At 41.3% G+C, this 19,929-nt stretch overlaps 1 long non-coding RNA gene across 1 annotated transcript; it reads right to left on the reverse strand.

Annotated features, from left to right (window-relative positions):
- Positions 1 to 10,664: 10,664 nt before the first annotated feature.
- Positions 10,665 to 13,828, reverse strand: LOC308368583. Its single transcript, XR_013968729.1, has 5 exons — positions 13,567 to 13,828; positions 12,772 to 13,405; positions 12,394 to 12,484; positions 10,975 to 11,102; positions 10,665 to 10,859 (listed from the first exon to the last, which is right to left on the reverse strand). It is a non-coding gene; the product is annotated as an uncharacterized lncRNA (long non-coding RNA).
- Between the last annotated feature and the right edge of the window lie 6,101 nt (positions 13,829 to 19,929).

The raw sequence follows: 19,929 nt of genomic DNA on the forward strand, positions 1-19,929 counted from the left end.
GCGCTTGCCAAAGAACAGGGACGTTTGCCACAGCTCCCTAACTGACACTCTAAGCTGATCGCACTCATTGAGCATCAGCTCACATCACTCACACACACAGAAACACACACACACACACACACACACACACACACACACACACACACACACACACACACACACACACACACACACACACACACACACACACACACACCAACACACACACACACATACACACACCAACAAACACACACACACAGACACACACACACACACACACACACACACACACACACACACACACACACACACACACACACACAGAAACACACCCGCACACACACACAGAAACACACACACACACAAACACACACACACACAGCTTAGCGCCTCATCATTTTAAGACTGAAACAGGTGACCCTCAGCACTTTTAGCACCCCAGCAACTGCTGACACTCCATTTAAAAGTTTATGCCCCTTTTCATTCTCCCCCCATCTCACACACAGATCACTTTTACCCTCCCGTAAATCGCCCAGGCAGCATTTGAATCATTGAAAGGACCGTGACTTAAAGCCTCTGTGCACCTCCCTGCTTGGCTGCCTCTCTCACAGGTGGACCCTGAGCCACATGCAGTGATAGGGACATGCTCAACAAGAGAGTGAGCAGGACTGATAAGTGGCTGGATTATTCAGGCACCTATGGGGCTGGAATCCTTTAATGTGCCATTTTAGGCTGTGCCAGTCATGCCCCTCTGGCAGATTACCCATTTTGTGCAGGTGTCAGAAAGACCTGAGGGGTTTGAGGATAAGGACTGAAAATGGACATCTGGCTTCAAACTGCCAAACTGAGGCCAAAGCTCATTACCAAAGAAGCCTTTCAGGGAAGAAAATGTTAAAGTATTAGAGTGCTTTTCATAATGGTGCCATTTGAGGTCCAAAAATATCACAGCATTTTAGCATGTCAAGACCCAAACTGCATTCTGCTAATTTCACACTGGTAAGTCGAACACAGATGGACAGGTTTTAAATAAACAATTATTGTGTTTGATTTGTCCTAGTTTTTTTTTTTTTTAACCAACACATATAAACCAGAGTTTGAAGTCTCTACTTCACAATAAATGGATGTAACATATTCATTTGAAAAGCATTTATCTTGTATTCCTGTTTTTTAATAAGAAGAGTATACAGAAGAAGGGGAAATGCAGCTATTCTCAAACCTTATGCTATCTGGAAAATAATATTGCAAGCAAACATTCTCTCTCTCTCTCTCTCTCTCTCTCTCTCTCTCTCTCTCTTCCCACAACACAAGAAAAATGCCATAGACACACAGAGGAAATGGTCGCCCCAGTTCATCCCTCTGAGTTGTTCCACTGGAAGGTCAGTGCCCTACAGTTTCAAACCACTCAGCAGGCCATTCCGTCTTCCACCCACCTTTGTTTCAGAAATACTACCTGCGAGTTACCAGTTTGTCTCCCCAGTGATGTGTGATGTTAAAAACCTCTGTGGCCCACCTGTCCCTGTACACAAAGCGCGAGAGGCTGCCATGGCAACCATCACAACCTGTGAGAGAACTTACAATAAAAACCTTTTTTTGATTACTTTCCATGAACTTCCTCCATCACATGTTTGTTCCTGTGAATGGCGTGCGGCAGCCATGTGCACAAATAGACCCCAGGGGGCACTCAAGCACCTGCCCCCCCGTCTTAAAGAGTGCCTTTTTGGCTGAGAATGTTCTATTCTTTATTTCTCTTATATTTTAGTGTTTAAACTATTTACGGTGGTATTACATTTCAAATAAATGTGTGCCATAACTGTAGGCGCCAACTGCATTTCGGTTCTTATTCTTCGAGACAGCACGAGCCCCTGCGCCTCCCTTGCCGCAGTTAACTGCAGTTCACGGATTGAGTTATCACCCTGCAAACAGGTTATCATCCAGAGTCTTCAAGTTCATTCATCACAAACTTAGGCTGGTTCATTACTAATTGTGTGGGGCCACAATCAACATTGATTAGTGCCTATACTCTAAACCCCAAAGCTAGGGATAGCTTTCCACCCTAGGTGAAAAACAGTTGCAAATTAGCTAGTTAAACTCTGCTCTACATTAAGTTTAGCCAAGGTCACACAGGCAGACCAAAATGTTTTCACCACTTAAATCTAAGCATATTATGTGGAGCATATAACTTGTGGCTGAGTATGAGACCATGCAGCAGTCACTGGACTTCATTATAGCTGGAGTGATCCATTCTTTACAAAGCTGCAACAACTGAACATGGGTTGCAGTGACATTTATAGGAAAATAATGATATAATGATATATGATATAAAGCTCTACTCAGCCATTGACGTGTTGATTTAAAAGAACAATTATTGTCTGACTGAATTGATCAGTGAATACTGAATCAACACAGGTTTTCTTTCAAACAGTAAATTCCACTGAGAAGTAAAAAATGTTGGATAGTCTGGATAGTTCTAATGCATCAGAATTCCTGTTTACATCCTCAAACCTTTACATCCTCAAAGTTCTTGTAGCCACAGTTACAGACATACTTGCAAATTAGACAATGTTGGTGCTGTAAATGTGTTTCTGGATATCATCTCTGCAAGGAGCTTGATTTGCACAAAAACAATAATTTTTAAAAATCAATTAATCTCCATGTGAGAAAAAAAGGCAGAGCGGTAGGTTAATCAGAGCAAATGAATGTCAGTGCACACACACGCACACACACAAACACACACGCACACATGCACTCACACACACATGCACACACGCACAGAGAGAGTGGCACACAGAGAGAGACACTCCGCACCCCACCACACACACACACAAACACACGCGCACACACACACACTCACAAACACACGCGCGCGCACACACGCACGCACGCACGCACGCACGCACGCACGCACGCACGCACGCACACACACACACACACGCACACACTCACACACACATGCACACACACACACACACACACACACTGTAACTGTATTGGTCGGCTGTAAGGACCTCCAGGCCTCCTCAGGCTTAGAGAAGTCTCCATGGACAGCGGTGTGGGCCGATAATTTTCCAATCAAGCAGTTCAAAGTAAGCCATCAGCCGCTGCTCCCAACCCCATTTGGCAAGGGCTTTTAAAAATAATACACTTTTCTGACAGTCCTTCACCTTCCCTATATAAGACACCCCACCAGTCTTACTCTCCCTCTCTCTGTCTCTCTCACTCCCCCATGGTTACCATGGAGACAATTAACCTAATGTACTGTAAAAAAAAAAAAAAAATGTAGAAAGAAATGAAAGAATCTCCTGAGAAGAGAGCTGGAGTTACGGCTGAAGAATTTTCCTACGCTTTGTGATGTCAGGGAGAATGTTCTGTTGCTCTGACGGACACTACTCCCATTTAGACTGAATGAATTCATTTAGGAATTAGTCATCTGAATTGGTCACTGAAAGCTCTACCGGGGGCAGAACTATTCAGTCTGTCACAACTGACGGTTTTGCTCAATCCCTTCTAATTAAACTGTGAAATGTTTCACCCACTTAGTACGTCATTTTGATGATCAAGGCTCTTTCTCTCTCTGGTCACCCTTTGTTAATAATGACCAAAGTTTGAATGGATGTATGATACATCTCCAGTGTGAAAGCTGTTTCAGTCATTTGGAGTCAAGATAGCACTGACCATGTAATTCCCAAGGTCTGTGTCAGAGTGTTTTCAACATCAATCAAGGTGGCAATTTTCTCCGAACCACACCAAAGAATCATCACATACGGCAATCTCTTTTCCAGTGGTCACTGCAGATACTCCTCTTCTTTAACCAGAGCAAAAGTAAGAGGCCCATTTAACATTTCTCTCAAATGACCAAACAAATTCCATTTAATTTAATGTTATCCTCTCACTAGTGCCCTACTCGTGGAATGTGTTGAGGAGTGCAGTGACATGTATCAGTCCCTCCCCCAACACGCGATTACCGACCTTTGGTTCCGCGCTGGCTTGGTGACTTGGCTGGTGTTCGAGCAAACATATGCTGCCAGGCGGCACTAATTGCCCCATCATCTAAGAAGCGTGCCCGGTAGGCTTAACGAGGTCTTGCTTAACGAGGCCATTCCTCGCATCAGTCTGGGTCGGACCGTGAGTGATCTTCGTGCCCTCATTGTCTCACCGTTGCCAATTCAGCTGAGAAACGTGCAGCTCAGAGTCCACAAATAGGCACTAGCCTACCTGGGGTGTAGCACACGTAGGTTGATGCAAATGTGTGTGTGTGTGTGTGTGTGTGTGTGTGTATACTGTATATCACCCACGCAATACCTGTCTTTAACATCTCTGTTCTTGAACTTCAATCTGACCTCCAGCCCCATAACAGAGATAGAAATACTTATTTGTAGACAGGTAGGGGTGGAACCTCTACAGGGGTATGAGGCGTGGGTGGGTGTGTGGGAGGGGGCCCACCCCCCCTCCCACACCTTATACTGTAAATTGTAAAATTGGGAAAAATGTGAGCATTGTATAGTATCTCTTTTTTGTCCTCATTTTGTATCGTTGATGCTCAATAAACATACTTATATAAAAAAATAAAAAAACTTATTTGTAGGTAATACAGCTAGTGGACTCAGGATCCTTTCAAGGGACACTGGGGGCCCCAAGGAAAAGTTTGAGCATGGGCCCCTTACCCCACTGTCTGCAAATCTACTAAGGGTATCTGCTGAAGTGAACCTTTCATTTTTAAAAGTGCAGAATAAAGTGCATACTATACTTGATGTGGTGATAGGCATGTAAAGTGGCATGAGCAGATCAAGAGGTTGAAAGTTATCAAACTGCTAGAAATAATTAATTAATATAAATACATTTTAAAAATGCCTGTGTGTGAGTGTGTGTGTGTGTGTGTGTGTGTGGACACCTTATACAGAATACTGTAAGAAGATATTTAAAAAGGGAAGTCACTATCATGTTCATATTGGAATAAACTGATCCTATCTTCTTTAGTAGGCCTATCTGTGGAGATATTCAGGCCTATTTATGGGATGCATTAAAAAAACTTAAGCAAATTCCATAGTTGTATTTGGTCTTCCAGCTTTGAAAACGAAAATTGTATTTCTATTGGTTTGGAGAGGACAATGACGGAGCACAGTTCACATCCACCAACAGGCCAATTTTAAAGATCTTTGTGAAAATCTTAATCCACAGATTGGCTTCATCCTAGGTTAGCTAAAGCTCACTACACTTGAGTCAGACTACATTACATACAATATCAGCTGTTAACACATTAAAAACAAGTTATTAAAAACAGATGACAGAGTAGGAGATAACTGTAGCAGCCAGATTAACTAAACAGCAAGCTAAATAGGGCATATTCATTATTAAATTATAGGTTATTAGCTAGCTAGTTGTTGTTAGAATTGATAACCCATTTGTCTGCAGGGATTTAAACCATTGCCATACCTACTTCAGTCAATGAAACAGATTCTCACTAACTACTGTTTTGTTTTTCTTTCCTTTTCTTCTTCTTTTTCCCCTCCTATCGCCTGCGCTTCTGTTTCAAGTACTATGACAGATAGTTTCACAGTGTTGCAGTGCTGAGGGTATGGTGGCCCCATAGGGAGTTTCTGGACATGTCCTTGTAGTCTCCTGCACGAATTCATAGATTTCAAGGGGGTTCTCACTGAACTGTGATTCCTGTGGACTGACGTGATCAGCTGTCCTAGGGGAGCCCTCTTCCAGTTCGGGGCCCCTGGCGTTTGTCTGCCTTGCCTCCGCTGTCACGACGCCCCTGAATGCATATAGGGTGCAGACGGTGTCAGATACAGTCTGTAAATCTTACCGAATGCATATTTTGTGTCTGTTTCTGTATGTGTAAGTGTCAAGAGTTCCCGAGAGAGAGTGAGGACTGAATCGCACAAAACAGGAGGAAGGAGGTTAAAGTAAACTAAAGCTTTAAACACGGGCAGGGAAACAGGAAAAAAATAACATGGCTGGGGCTGAAATAGAAACATCGGAAGAAGCAAAAAGGAGAGCTGGCGAGCAGAAAACGCGACACAGAAACAGACCTGAGAAACGACACAACAAACTGACAAGGCATAGTTACAAAGACAGAACTTAAATATACAGAACAATTAGCCAGGAAGACAAATCACTAAATCACCTTGCATACCAATTTTTTTTTCTTGTTTTTCCTAGCTCCCCAATCTTTCTTTTTTTCCCCAACTCTATTTTCTTGTACTTTTTCCCCTCCTTATCTATATTCTCCTCTGGCCATTCAGCTAGCTGTCCATAAGGCTAAACCCCGGAAGCAATCTTTGGAAAAATACTTAAATAAATTGTACTTAACCTTGGGGCAAAACAACTGGCCAATGTAGTTTATCAAACCCAGTGAATTTAATAAAGTGACTTGCATTAACATTTGCATTCATTTCATCACATTTTAACATTGTTCCAGTCCAGCCCTCATGACATTTACCACAAGTGCCCTTTAAGCTCTGGGCTCTACTGCTAGAAGAAAAACCAGGATGATTAGTTCCCCTGAGGATCTGCCTTGAGAGATATCTATGTAGTTTCTAGCTCTATCTTATGTCTCCACCCTCTCCTATCCTAAAATATCGACTATGCATGAGTGTCTTCCAATGGTCTGTCAGAAAGACAATGGTCTTTTAGAAAGTAATTTTCTTAGAAACCCAATGAAAAGTATAGTAATCACAGTATAAAAGAGTTACTACAAAATGTAGGGGACAGAGAATAAAATCATGGACTGCTGATACAATCACACACACACACACACACACACACACACACACACACACACACACAAACACACACACAGACACTGTCCACACACACACAGACTGTCCTTGACCTCTATATGGTTTCGTTTATGGTCCATCTGTGTTGTGTGTGAGTGAGCCCTTGCTTTGGCGTGATCTCACCGCTTGATGCCCGCTTTCATTAGCTCTGCGGATAACCTCTCTGATTGGGTTGGTGAGAGGGGCCACACAGCAGAGGCAGGAGCAGCACACACAGACACTCAGCGAGCCCAAGGCTCTTACGACTCGGCTGAACAGGGTCAAAGGTCACTGCTTGCAGGTGGTGATGTGGTGGAGCTGATTTGATGTTGGACAAACTGAGGCCCTGCTTTGGTTACATCTTCATTTTCTTTTTGTCTCATTTGTCTTTGGCACAAACACGTAAAGACAACACACTTACACCCACAAACTCGAAATTTGATAGATAGGCTAAAATTGTGTGGAGTACAGAGATTTTCAATCTAAACAGTAATTAATGTTTCTCTCTCTCTTTCTCTCTTTCTCTCTCACAGTCTCTCTTTTCTGATGGTCGTATTTGTAAGGAATTGTAAGGAACTGTTCTCTGCAGTTTCTCATTTCCTCTGTATCTTCAATGATATGCCCTTTCCCTCGTGTTAACATAGTGTGGTCATCACTTTGGGCATTCCTGAACATCAGCGGCTTTGACACCTTCATTGGCCAAATGCAGGATGACCTATCAGAGCACCATGAGGAGAGAAAGGTTCGAGATGTGTCTATTACTCGCTGTTGACAAATGGAGAAAAAGACGCTGGCGACCTCCAACGGGGCTGTGCGTCATACTGGGTCAGTGCAGAGCAGGAGGAAGCTGCGAGGGGTCACGGACGCATGGAGCGAATGCCTCTGCACTTCAAATGTGTGCAAGAGAGACAGAGAGAGTGTGTGTGTGTGTAAGAGTGTGCACACCCGCGTCTGCTTTCTTTGTTCAAATCGTTGACTCATTCAGGCAGAGCTGCCGAATCCTGCTCCATGAGGCATCATTAAAAGTAACATCTCTAGACAGGCATGTCATGTGTTATGGCTCCAGACCGCTCACATACACACACATACACTCAAATGTGCATGCACACACACACACACACACACACACACACACAGAAACACAGACACACAGACACACAGACACACATACACACATACACACATACACACACACACACACATACATACACACACACACACACACACACACACACACACACACACACTCACAAACACGTCTCACTCTCAAACCAAAAAGGAAGCTCCTATTAGAACATGCTTCCAACCCGACCCCCACCCCTTGCCCCCACCTCTTTTACCCAGAATCCTTAGCAACAGGTCAGGCCCCTCTCGCCGAACGCCTCTTATTATTTGTCCGCTCTCAAGCTGAGCGGAAGGATTTGTGTTCATTAGTTCTGCTGCGAGGCTTTAGCACCATTCAGAGTCATGAGATTTTCACCTAGCGGACAACAATGTCCTCATCTGCAAAGGCCAGTGGAGGCCAGGTATCAGCGAACGGCACTCAGTGTGAACAGGAGTGTTGTTACTGTAAGTGAACCCCCTGTAGTTTGTGTGTATATGTTATGAAAGTTTTGTGTTATCAGTGCAACATGGATGTGTGACGTAGATTAATGCGGAGAGAACTGTTTGGAGAGCATGTGTGTGCAATGTGCTGTGTGTTGAATGAGATGTGTGGATGTAAGTGTTACATGTGAGGAGTGTGCATTTGTGTGGTGTGTGTGTGTTTGTGTGGTATGTGTGTGTTATGACTGTTTAGGATGCTGAAAGAAGTGTGTGTTTGTGTGGTATGTGTTTGTTTGTGTGGTATGTGTGTGTTTGTGTGGTATGTGTGAGTTTGTGTGGTATGTGTGTGTTTGTGTGGTATGTGTGTGTTTTTGTGGTATGTGTGTGTTTATGTGGTATGTGTGTATGCATTGTGTGTATGCTGGTATGCATTGTGTGTATGCTGGTGTGCATTGAGTCAGTGATATACTTACTGTAAAACAATGTCGGATAGTAAGAGTTTTAATGTTGTGTGTATTTGAGGGTAGCTGGGTAAAAGACTGTATCAATAGTTTTGGTTTCATCGGGGTTATGGTCTGGAACTGAGAACTTGAAGTTGAAGAGAACTTGTCAAGTACTACTAATCAGGCAGCCTTTTCACATGTTCTCATTTGAAATGTCAACATGGCTGCCATCATATGGTTACAAAAGATGCAACATTTCGACCCCTCTTGCTTGAAGTTATGTGAGTAAAGCCAATGTACAGAGGGGCATTGGCCTTTATTGAGGTCAATAATGTTATATTTCATCTCAATGCAGTAGGTAAGGTAGCCAAATTTCCTCTACGCAGCTAATTTTGCCTTGGTCACAGCATTTGTGATGCAAGTTGCTATCTGTCTTCCAGTTTAATCTGGGTTAATGCTTGGTTATGCCTGTTAACCAATTTTAATTCAAGTTGAATAGTTCCAGACCACAGAGAACAGAGTGAGTGTGGGTTTGGCAGAAACCAGGCAGGTATTGTTACGTCTTAAGACATACTGTATATGTATTTATTAGGGGTTTGTTTTGGTTGGTTTGGCTGCCATGTGCGTCGGTAGACCAGGGCATTTGGGGCTACTGCCCCAAATGTGCCAAATGGTCAGCAACAGGAAATAATTCTTCCTCCACATCTAGCCTCGTCTGTGATCGTTGCCATCATCCTTTTTATTTTTGAAAAAGCGTCTTATATCCATAGGCCTTGCCCTTAAGCTTGCTAGGTACACTGTAAAAAAAAAAATCGTAAAAAAACGGTTTTTTTCCGGCAGCTGGGGTGCCAGAAAAATACCGTAAAATAACAGAAAATAACTGTACCGTAAAAAAACGGTTTTTTTCCGGCAGCTGGGGTGCCAGAAAAATACCGTAAAATAACAGAAAATTACTGTACCGTAAAAATACGGTTATTTCCCGTAATTAAAATACAGTTTTTAGTTGTAATTTTACCAAGATTTTCCCTTATTTTCAGGTTTTTTAACATTAAATAACAACATTTTCACATTTTAAAACAATTAAATGACCTAGAAAAACGGTAAATAAACGTTGTATTACGAACATTATTCGTAATACAACATTTATTTTCCATTTTTCTAGGTCATTTAATTGTTTTAAAATGTGAAAATGTTGTAATTTAATGTTATTTTACGGTATTTTTTCTGGCGCCCCAGCTGCCAGAAAATTACCGTTTATTATAATTTTTAGTGTATAGTCACTTACCTGATCTTTCAGCCTTTGAGAATATGCCTCTCTCTATCACTTGTTCACACACTAAATCCATTTATTGGTCTCATAATTACAGAAATGTGCTGTTAAATTAAATTACCCATGAAGATGGTAGATTAACATTGTTATACGGGTAATAATGCTTACATTTACAGAAATGTGCTGTTATTAGTTGGTTTTAATGGCATTATTTGTTTAAAAATCCTGTATATAATTTTTTATGAGATGTAATATAATAGTATACAACAATAATTTGATTAATCTTTAAAAACTAGTTAAAAAAAATGAATATTTAAAGCACTTTCAACTTAAAAAAACTATACTCACCTAATAACACAATAATTATTTTAATTTTAAATGGTTTAAACCAGTTTTTGGCCAGTCGGAAAAGGGGCTTAAATGAATTGTGTTTGAACAAGACTAAGCTGAGAACAACTACAATTTCCCATTCTCTGTATTTTTATTCTGTATATATATAAAAAAAAAACTAACAGGTAACCATACAGCAACTGGTTCTGAAACAAACAAAAACAAATTCAACTGAATTGGAAATGAAAGAAAAAAAGTTAAAAAAAAAAACTAAACAAAAATCCACAGACTCTTGATATCTTCTAATATAATTTCCAACTCGACTGCAAATGTAAATGTTTTTTTTTTCAATAAGGCCCAATACATCAGCCCTTCATCTCCAAGTGGCATAGCAATCTTGTCACTTCTTGCGACGATCAGCTACTGCTGGGCAGCTCCGCTTGGGTGTCCAATGCACACAATGCTAGGCTGGTGGCCTCTCGATGAATCAGGATTCTCAAGCAATGATGAAATGCTCGTTCTAGGCTGTAACACAAAACGTTTGAATTACTACATTATTAAACCAGCATGGGGAGGAGACCACAACACAACATCAGGAGGTTCAGTGATGCAACCAATAAGTCATAAGACACAAACATACTTGCACAAAGTCCATGAGGTAGGAAATGGCTGATTTAACACTGCAGCGACTCCATCCAGCCCCTCGTCCTGATGGCATTGGTGGAAGAAGGTGTATGAGCATCTGAAGTGCTTTGAAGCAAAGCATGTCTACATGAAAATATTAGAATCCAAATTAGATATCTACCATTACACAAGGTTAAAGTGCATATGACACCTAAAAAAAAAAGGTAAACGGCATATAATTATCAAGACTATACATAAAACATAGTACTTTGAAGTCATGTGTAAACCCGATGATTGAAAAATTAGGTTTGTACATGATTTCAAAGTGTGGTTTTCGCGACGCTCTTCGGCAAGCAGTGCCGGCTTACCTGAAACCTGAAGTCTGTGGCAGAAAATTGCTCAAAATTGCTGAATTCTTCACCCTCCATCGATAGCTGTGTGGTGTGGGAACGAATGAAGTCTACCACCACTGACATCACAGGGTCACCTGGCAGTAGACCTCATTCGTTCCCACGCCACACAACTAGCGATGGAGGTTGAAGAATTCAGCAATTTTGAGCAATTTTCTGCAACAGACTCAAGCAGAGATGAGATTGAGGAAGACTTCGATCCGGATCAGTTTGTAAAGGTGATTGTGAGCATTGAGCCGTATCTGGAAGACGAGCCAGCAGAAGAGCCGAGTTCTGACAGTGATGACATAGAAGTTAGCTAGCCTCGCTGCTAATAAGTATAACGCCCCCCTCATTGAGGCAGATGTACCGTTTGCCTCCAGTCTCTTAGCTCTTTCACAGCTGTTGTTTGTTAGGTCAGCCATTCTAAATACGTGAAATACATTCCCTATTTAATGGAAAGAGAGCAATGCTTCCAGCATTACTTCACAGCAAATTACTTTAGTTGTCATTTCAAGCTTGCTGGAGAAGGCACTCTTGTGCGACACACATTCTGCACCCACTTCTCGCGTACTTCCTCGTCTTTTGGAAATTTGAAAAGGCTAAAAGAATGGGAACTGACGTTCGAGCAATATGCTGCAACACACCGTGAAGGCATATTTACAACTGAGAAAATAGCCGGTGGCTCCCTGAGAAAATGTGTTTTCTGTCAGGAAAAATGGCGACCAAGTGCAACAGAGTACCTCCGTTTAAGTAATTTAAGTTTTTTAACGCAGGGTGGTAGTGAGTCGCTTGGGAAGTCGGTAGCTCAGTGGCGCTGCATTCAAATGATGATTTTAACAAGTCAAATGTGTATATTTTTCCTCAACATATATATATCGATTGTGAAATACCACCTTCGTTCTATTTATTAAAAAAAAATAGTATTGAGGTGTCATATGCACTTTAAGTTATCTTGAACAATTAAACTGGCTTCAGTTATTATCCATTGCATAAAAGTTATAAGTGCATTTCCCCCCTATCTTTCTGAATGCGAACCAACATACCATCACTGTTGTTCCTGGTGGTTGAAGGATTTTCCAGATCCTCAGACAACTCCAACGCAGCAACCTTCATTAGCTTAGGGATGATGTTCATCTGCCATTTGCGAAGGAAAAGATCAGCTTTCCCCTCAAACTGGCTATCGAAGTCAAACTAAGATGTACAAAGATAAATATTCCATCCAATTTATTCATTTGAATTTACAGGCTATATTTACTGAGATATTGGGGGGGGGGGGGGGTAAGTGTTCCTTTTCATGGGTTGAAGGTAGAGAGTGGACATGAGGCATCAGTCAATAATACCAAAAATACAATGGCCCTTATTTCTGAAACAATAAACATTTGGTACATCAGTAAAATGTGGGGTGGGAAGGTAACACTTACATATCCCTCATTGTGTTCCTGGATTTTGACACTCAATTTAGGAAACGTGGTGACAACATTCTTGTCAAGACGCACCTTGTCATCACTGGATGGGTAACTGAAAATAACAGACAGCATCAACCAAACCATTTCTAAACACACATTGAAGAGTTCAGAAGTCCACCTGACCTTTTTTGTGGTAAATTGGAAAAAACACAGCTGGCATGATTATCGTATAGTAGGCACTGAGAATATTTCCCTTTATATCATACCTAAATTTTTAAGTTTTTGCACCTGAACTCTTCAATTAGAAACATGTATTGCCATCAGTTATACTCACACTTCACATGTATTGACTAAAATATTAATTTTAAGTATGAGATATATAAGAACAACTTCCACTCCACTGTCAATACTTTTGAATCTCACACTTTGACAGTGTCGTCAACTTACAATCCTCATCTCTCCTCAAGATTGCTGACAGCAACCCTCACAAGTAGCACCCTGTTTTTTGTGCATATGGTACCAGATTTCTCATATTCTGTGAGTATGTTTGGAGCTTTTGATTGAATTAGTACTTTGAGTACTCCAATCCACTGTCGTCCAGCCTGTCATGGGAAGGTAGAAAATGTGTCTGTCTTGGCAGGGGAGGAGGCTGGAGAAAAACACAAACCAATACAAAAATGTATGAGCCATTGGTGCAGTTTAAAATCCCTAAACAAACATTTAAAACACATATTTTCAACAGGACTGCACAATTACTTAAAAAATTAGCAACAACTATTCAACCAAAGTTTTCTTATCTTACAGACTTACCGGACATATCAGTTGAATTTCTGCATCCGCTAGCTCAGAACCCGACCAGAAAAAAACAACTGAAATGTATCAAGTTCGTTGATGTCTGTGTTACGATCTGTATCAATAAACTCATTGAAGTCGGCATTATACATGAGAAATCAATCTATATATACACTTCAGAAGGTAGGCCATCTTGAGATTTTCATTCATCAAGTAATTCCTTCGCAGGTGGTAAACTATCTTGCAGATCTCTCTGCCATCTAGGTAGATAGATGCCAGTATTTTTTTTAAAGCTAGCCTCCATTTGCTGATAAAGAGAAGAAAAACAAGGTTTAGTCATTATTCACTACAGTAAAAAAAACAAAAAAAAAAACAGACAGCCACTTCTACCATTGCCATTGTTTTGCTAGCTTATCAAACCATGTAGCAAAATTAGATTGATAGATAGTGCCGTATTTGAGTAATTAAATCTTACCGAACTGTGTTTTATTTGAACCGTTCAAGGCCGGTTACTCTGTTGTAGAATTGAACAGAAAAAGAAAATGTAACAGGTCAGGAACAGACAATACAATGACCAATACTCAAGCTATGCATTCAAGTTCACAGGAGATTGCTCCCGATTCCATTGTGCCTTGTCTGTGGGGGGGAACTCGAACAAACTAAACTTAAAAGGCATTTCACAACCAAACAACACAATAACATGTAATGCTGGTGTGCCGTGAGACTTTTTTCCCCATAGAATACATAGATTGTGCTTCGAGAGAAAAGGGTTTGGGGAAAACTGATTTACACCACTGGCGTTGCCCCTGCTCTATGGTTATAATATAAAATGGAGCAAACTAGCCAACACGATATGCTAAATAGCTAGCCTTAAAGCTATGGCAAAAGAGTATCTATGATATGTGCTTAAAAGAGCCTTCGTCATTAGAAAACGCAATATGTTACTAGCCAGGTTTTTACTTTCTCTCACTCTGCATGTTTTCAATAGCAAATACAAAATGCCAACCAATTTTACAGATTAAATTATCCAGGTTGGCTAGCTAGCTAACTTGAACTGTACATGTTACCTTAGCTAGCTACTATGGCTTACATTACCTAACGACTACAAACTGAAGGTTGTTAGTGCAAGCTAGCTAGTCAAAGTTAGCCAGAGCCTCATATGGTGTTGGCTACACTCACATTACGGCCCCCATTCAGCACACCAACATGACAGCACGACAACCTATACACAATGAGCCTTTCATCGTCAAATACAATGCCAGGGTATTAAGCTTTTTATTTTTGAGAACTCAATTAAAGTACAAAGACATTTACCTTTAGTCTTCTGCTGTCGTGTGTCTTGTCAGTGTTGAAACTCCGTGGTAACCAGTGCAAGAATGTTCTATTTGGGCGCGCGCAGACCCTACATCGGCCTCAATGCGGGAGGCGTATGAGAGCATAGACATAACACATGTATATGTCTATGTATGAGAGCATAATCTGTATGCTAACGGTATACTTTTAGCAGAGAGGCTAGCTAGCTTAAGCTACTATGGTTCTTAATGGGGTTTTGGTCTACGCGAAATCAGCAACCTAAAATAATATTTGAGAGCCTTAGTTAAAACCACCAATACTGTGCACCATCCGTGTTGCACATAAACAACTAACCGAGTCAATGTAGACGTATAAAAAGTCGTGTAGATAGCTTAATTCACATCAAATATTTCCCACTAACAGGCTACACGCCGCCATCTTTGTTCAGTTTCGATATTTTTGAGTGACTCACTCTCAACCAATCAGAATGCTTGATTTCATCTACCCGTGTTACAACAGTAAATATACGTATTTCTAATGGGTTTTTTCTGTGTAAAACAACAGAAATATTCTGTGTTTTTACATTTACAGTGATTTCATGTTATTTTACATTTGTCATGTAAAATCACAGTTTCTTTTTGTAAAATGAATGGTATTTTAAAAATACAGAAAAAAACTGTAAAAAAAAACAGTAAAATTCTGTTTTATTACATTTTTTTTTTACAGTGTACCTCCAGATGCCAACAATGACAAGCCCTATAACCGGTGTGTTCTCGCTTCTTCGCTAAATGTCCACATGCCAAGTAGTGTGAGGTAGATCTGCTGGTTGAAAGCTGCTTATAGGCTTGACCTTAAAGGTACTTGGCTTTTTTATTTTTTTATGTCTGATTATCTTTGAGGGCTTCAATGCATGATAGGAACGTTCGAAGAATAGGTCCTGGGCTATTTTATTATTATTATTCGCATTTTTTATAATCCAGACATCCAGGGCTATTCACGCTGTAGCCCCACATGCCCAGGCCTAATGTCGCCCATAGATTATACCTCCTGTGTTAACTTCACGTAAATTACCAATTCCAATTAATATTTTCAAAACTTCTTCTGTGTGCTGTACTCTGAGGTCCTGTGAAAAGTGTAGAGGAAAGACTGCGAGCGTCAAGTGAATGTGATGGCATGGTGGCTTACAGAAGGGTATGAGCCACTTAGCGATCACCCATGATGATCCGCCCTTTTTGCTGATTGGCCGTGATTGGTGGCCTGGGGTTGATTGAGTTGTTACCGTAGTAACAGTTCAGCACAGTGGGTACGAATAGTTAAGAGACAACAAAATGATAACCACAATCTCACTCCTCAGTGTGAAGCACTCCTGTACTCAGCAATCAGACACACAAGGGCTGAGCATGGCTCTTGATCTAGACTCTGTACAGTTCAAAGCAGCCCTTTTTCTTCATATTTTGATTGAGATTGTCTGTCTGATTCTGAAACAAAGAGAAAGTAAGGCGTAGAGAAAGGAATAGATGACCTCACTTCTGAAAACACCTGAGAGACACCCTCCTTGCAAGACACAAGACACTCACACACACAACAGAACTAATATGTCATGCCACCAGCTCTTGGGATACAGTGAGATAGAGATAAAGCAACACGCCTTGCTTGACAAGTGATGGCTTGTTGAGTCCCTTAAATGTGTGTTCAGACAAACAAGTGTGTAATTACAGGAGCATCGTATGAGTACTCAACAGCTTTGCTCTGCTCTGCCCCTCGGCAACTAGAAGAAGCTAATCTTCCTCTGCAGTCAGCATTATAACAACCCTGGAAATGAGTGTCATATATATAAATTATGTAAGGGATAATGTATTGTCCGGAGGTCATTCTCCAAAAATAATTCCCAACGGGGCGAACAACACCCCGGGAATGACCTCCGGACAATACATTATCCCTTACATAAGTGGGTGAGGGTGTTGTTTCGTCCTGAAGGGAATTATTTTTGGAGAATGACCGACGGACAATACATTATCCCGCTTATTATACGGTTACTTGTCAAAAACGATAGAAGACATTCCTCCAACATACCTCTTTTTAATGATTTAGTTGCCGTTTCATGAGTCCCGTTTAGAAATAAATAGTTCTTCAAGCAAATAGAACTTTGAAGTTTCAGGTGTTGCATAGCAACCCATTACTTGCTGACTTCAAATTACTGTCTACTGTTGCGTTAAAATGACTGGACTTCTGGCGGAATGATATGAAAGATGTGAATTAGAAGTACAAAACCCGTTGCCAATGACAGCGCTGATTATCTTTCGCAGCGGTCTGTTAGCAGGAATTAATGTGACCTATGATGTAGGGATGGCCCATTCAAATCAATGGTACTTTTTGGAACGTTCTGAAGAGCCGTATAATAAGTTATTGTAATATGATGCTTCCCACAAACCCGCTTTGGGTAGCTAATGCAAAAATAAAACCAACACAGCCTAGCACAGATAATCAGATACAGACTGTAGATCATTAAGGATTAATGTAAGGTCACAACACCTCTGCGTGAATGCTGTGGCTGGTGTTTAATGAAGTGAGAGAGAGGAAAAAACGAGTCTGTTTCTTCTACAGGGTGCCTGTAACCTGATGTCTGCCACACTAAATCTCACAAATATAAATAAGTTCGGTCAGGAAACTCTGAGGGCTACGCTGGCTGCTTCTCCGTTGCTACCATGAGCCTATCCTGCTCTCCCCCACCCCCTGCCCTGCTGTTGGAATATGTTTGTATGAAATGAAAAAGGAATTGATTTACAGAATACCCCTTGATTTCGAAAAGACGGGGGTTAGTATTAAACTGTTGGAATTTGAAATCCGATTCAGTATCGCCTTCTGATTTGAGTGGGGACAGACGAGAGGTCAAACCAATCAGGACATAGGTGGGAGGTGTTAGGTAACGTTTTGAATATAGTGGCGCGAAGATATCCTGCAGATCTGTTCCGGGGATTCATCTCTTCGTTGTGGCTTAAATCTTACAATAAGTCTGATGAGAACTCCGTATCCTGGTTACGAATCGCTGATTGAGGATTGCATGGGAATGCAATAGACGCAACACTGCTTTGTTAAGAACTAGTACCTGCATCTTAGATGCCAAGCAGCAGCTGTGCTGTGCAGTGAGCTCTCCCATTCACCCACCTCCTTCCCCAACATCACCTGTCCCAATCTCCATTCACCCACCTCCTTCCCCACCATCACCTGTCTATATCTCCATTCACCCACCTCCTTCCCCAACATCACCTGTCCCAATCTCCATTCACCCACCTCCTTCCCCAACATCACCTGTCTATATCTCCATTCACCCACCTCCTTCCCCATCATCACCTGTCTATATCTCCATTCACCCACCTCCTTCCCCAACATCACCTGTCCCAATCTCCATTCACCCACCTCCTTCCCCAACATCACCTGTCTATATCTCCATTCACTCACCTCATTCCCCAACATCACCTGTCTCCATTCACCCACCTCCTTCCCCAACATCACCTGTCTATATCTCCATTCACCCACCTCCTTCCCCAACATCACCTGTCTATATCTCCATTCACCCACCTCCTTCCCCAACATCACCTGTCTATATCTCCATTCACTCACCTCATTCCCCAACATCACCTGTCTCCATTCACCCACCTCCTTCCCCTCCTTCTATATCTTACAACACTGATGTTACAGTTGGATCAGCATGAACACATGTTTTTGTAAAAGGGTGCCATAATAAACTTCTTTTTAAAGCTGTGCAGAGTTGCACCAAGTGTATCCTAAGTGAAAAGACGAAGTAGCTCATTTCCATACAAAAATGCGTTTCTGTACGTCTCTTCGGATCAATAATCATTTGGAGAATACTGGCAGACGTTTTTTTTAAACCATCCTTCGATCCATACCGATATTTTAGATGCGACCCTTGGGCACCATGGGCACACATTAAATCCCTTCAAAGCCAAATTACACAGTTGTAAGTGGTACCTGACACTATAAATGTCATGAGCTGTTTTTTAAGGATGTTTGGTGACATGACCATTGGTAGCCTTTAATCTGTCATTAATCTATTGCCAAAAGGTGTTTTGAGGTGACCCCAAGTGGGGCTGACATAGCCTACTGATGGAATCCAGGATTGAGGAAGTTCATTGCAATCCTGTTGTAGCTCAACTAGTACAGTAGGGTGCTAAAAACACTAAGGTAATAACACTACGGTATAACACTAAGGTAATAACCCCAGGTAATAACACTAAGGTAATAACTCCAGGTAATAACCCCAAGTAATAACACTAAGGTAATTAGTAAGGGATAATGTATTTTCCGGAGGTCATTATCTAAAAATAAATCCCGACGGGGCGAACAACCACCTGACGCGCAGCCTGGTGTGATCACCTGGGGTTATTACCTTACTTTTATATTATCTTATTACACAACGATAACCGCTTAGTGTACGGTTTCTTCCCAAAAACGATTAAAGACATTCCTCCAAAATACCTCTTTTAAAAGATTTTGTGCCGTTCTGGATTTCTGTTTAGAAAAAATTGTTCTTCAAGCAAATTAACTTTTAAGTTGCAGGTGTTGCGTAGAAACCCATTACTGTCATTACTTACTTGCAACAATTTGACACTTTTTGAGGTATGGTTTTATAAGCAACTGGTTTTGGTACCATCCTCAAATTCATTTTGATAGCTTATGGTCATGTGAAGGACAGATAAACGCCTACGTCTTCCCCCCTAGCCATCCAGGATATACTCTATGTAGTTCTGTGTAACGGGCTGGAAACCCCCGCAAAAATGGAAGAAAAGCTTTCACACGCATGAAATTGCCAGCTATACTGCCAAAAGACAGCAGTTTTTGTGTTGGCAAGCTTCTATGAGTGTTAGCTGGGCTGTTGGTGGTGTTTGCAAGGTTTTTGCATGCCTTTTAGGTAATTTGCTTACTAGTTTTGGGAACAGAACTCTGTATTGCTGCTTTAAATAGCTTTGTATACACATCCACTAAATTACTAAATGAAACTGTAAACGGCGAAACTGTGATCTGTCTTGAACATCGAAATAACCAAGTACAGAACCTTGTGCCCATCAA

This window comes from Sprattus sprattus, assembly GCF_963457725.1.
Source record: "Sprattus sprattus genome assembly, chromosome: 7".
In the NCBI taxonomy this organism is placed as follows: domain Eukaryota; kingdom Metazoa; phylum Chordata; class Actinopteri; order Clupeiformes; family Clupeidae; genus Sprattus; species Sprattus sprattus.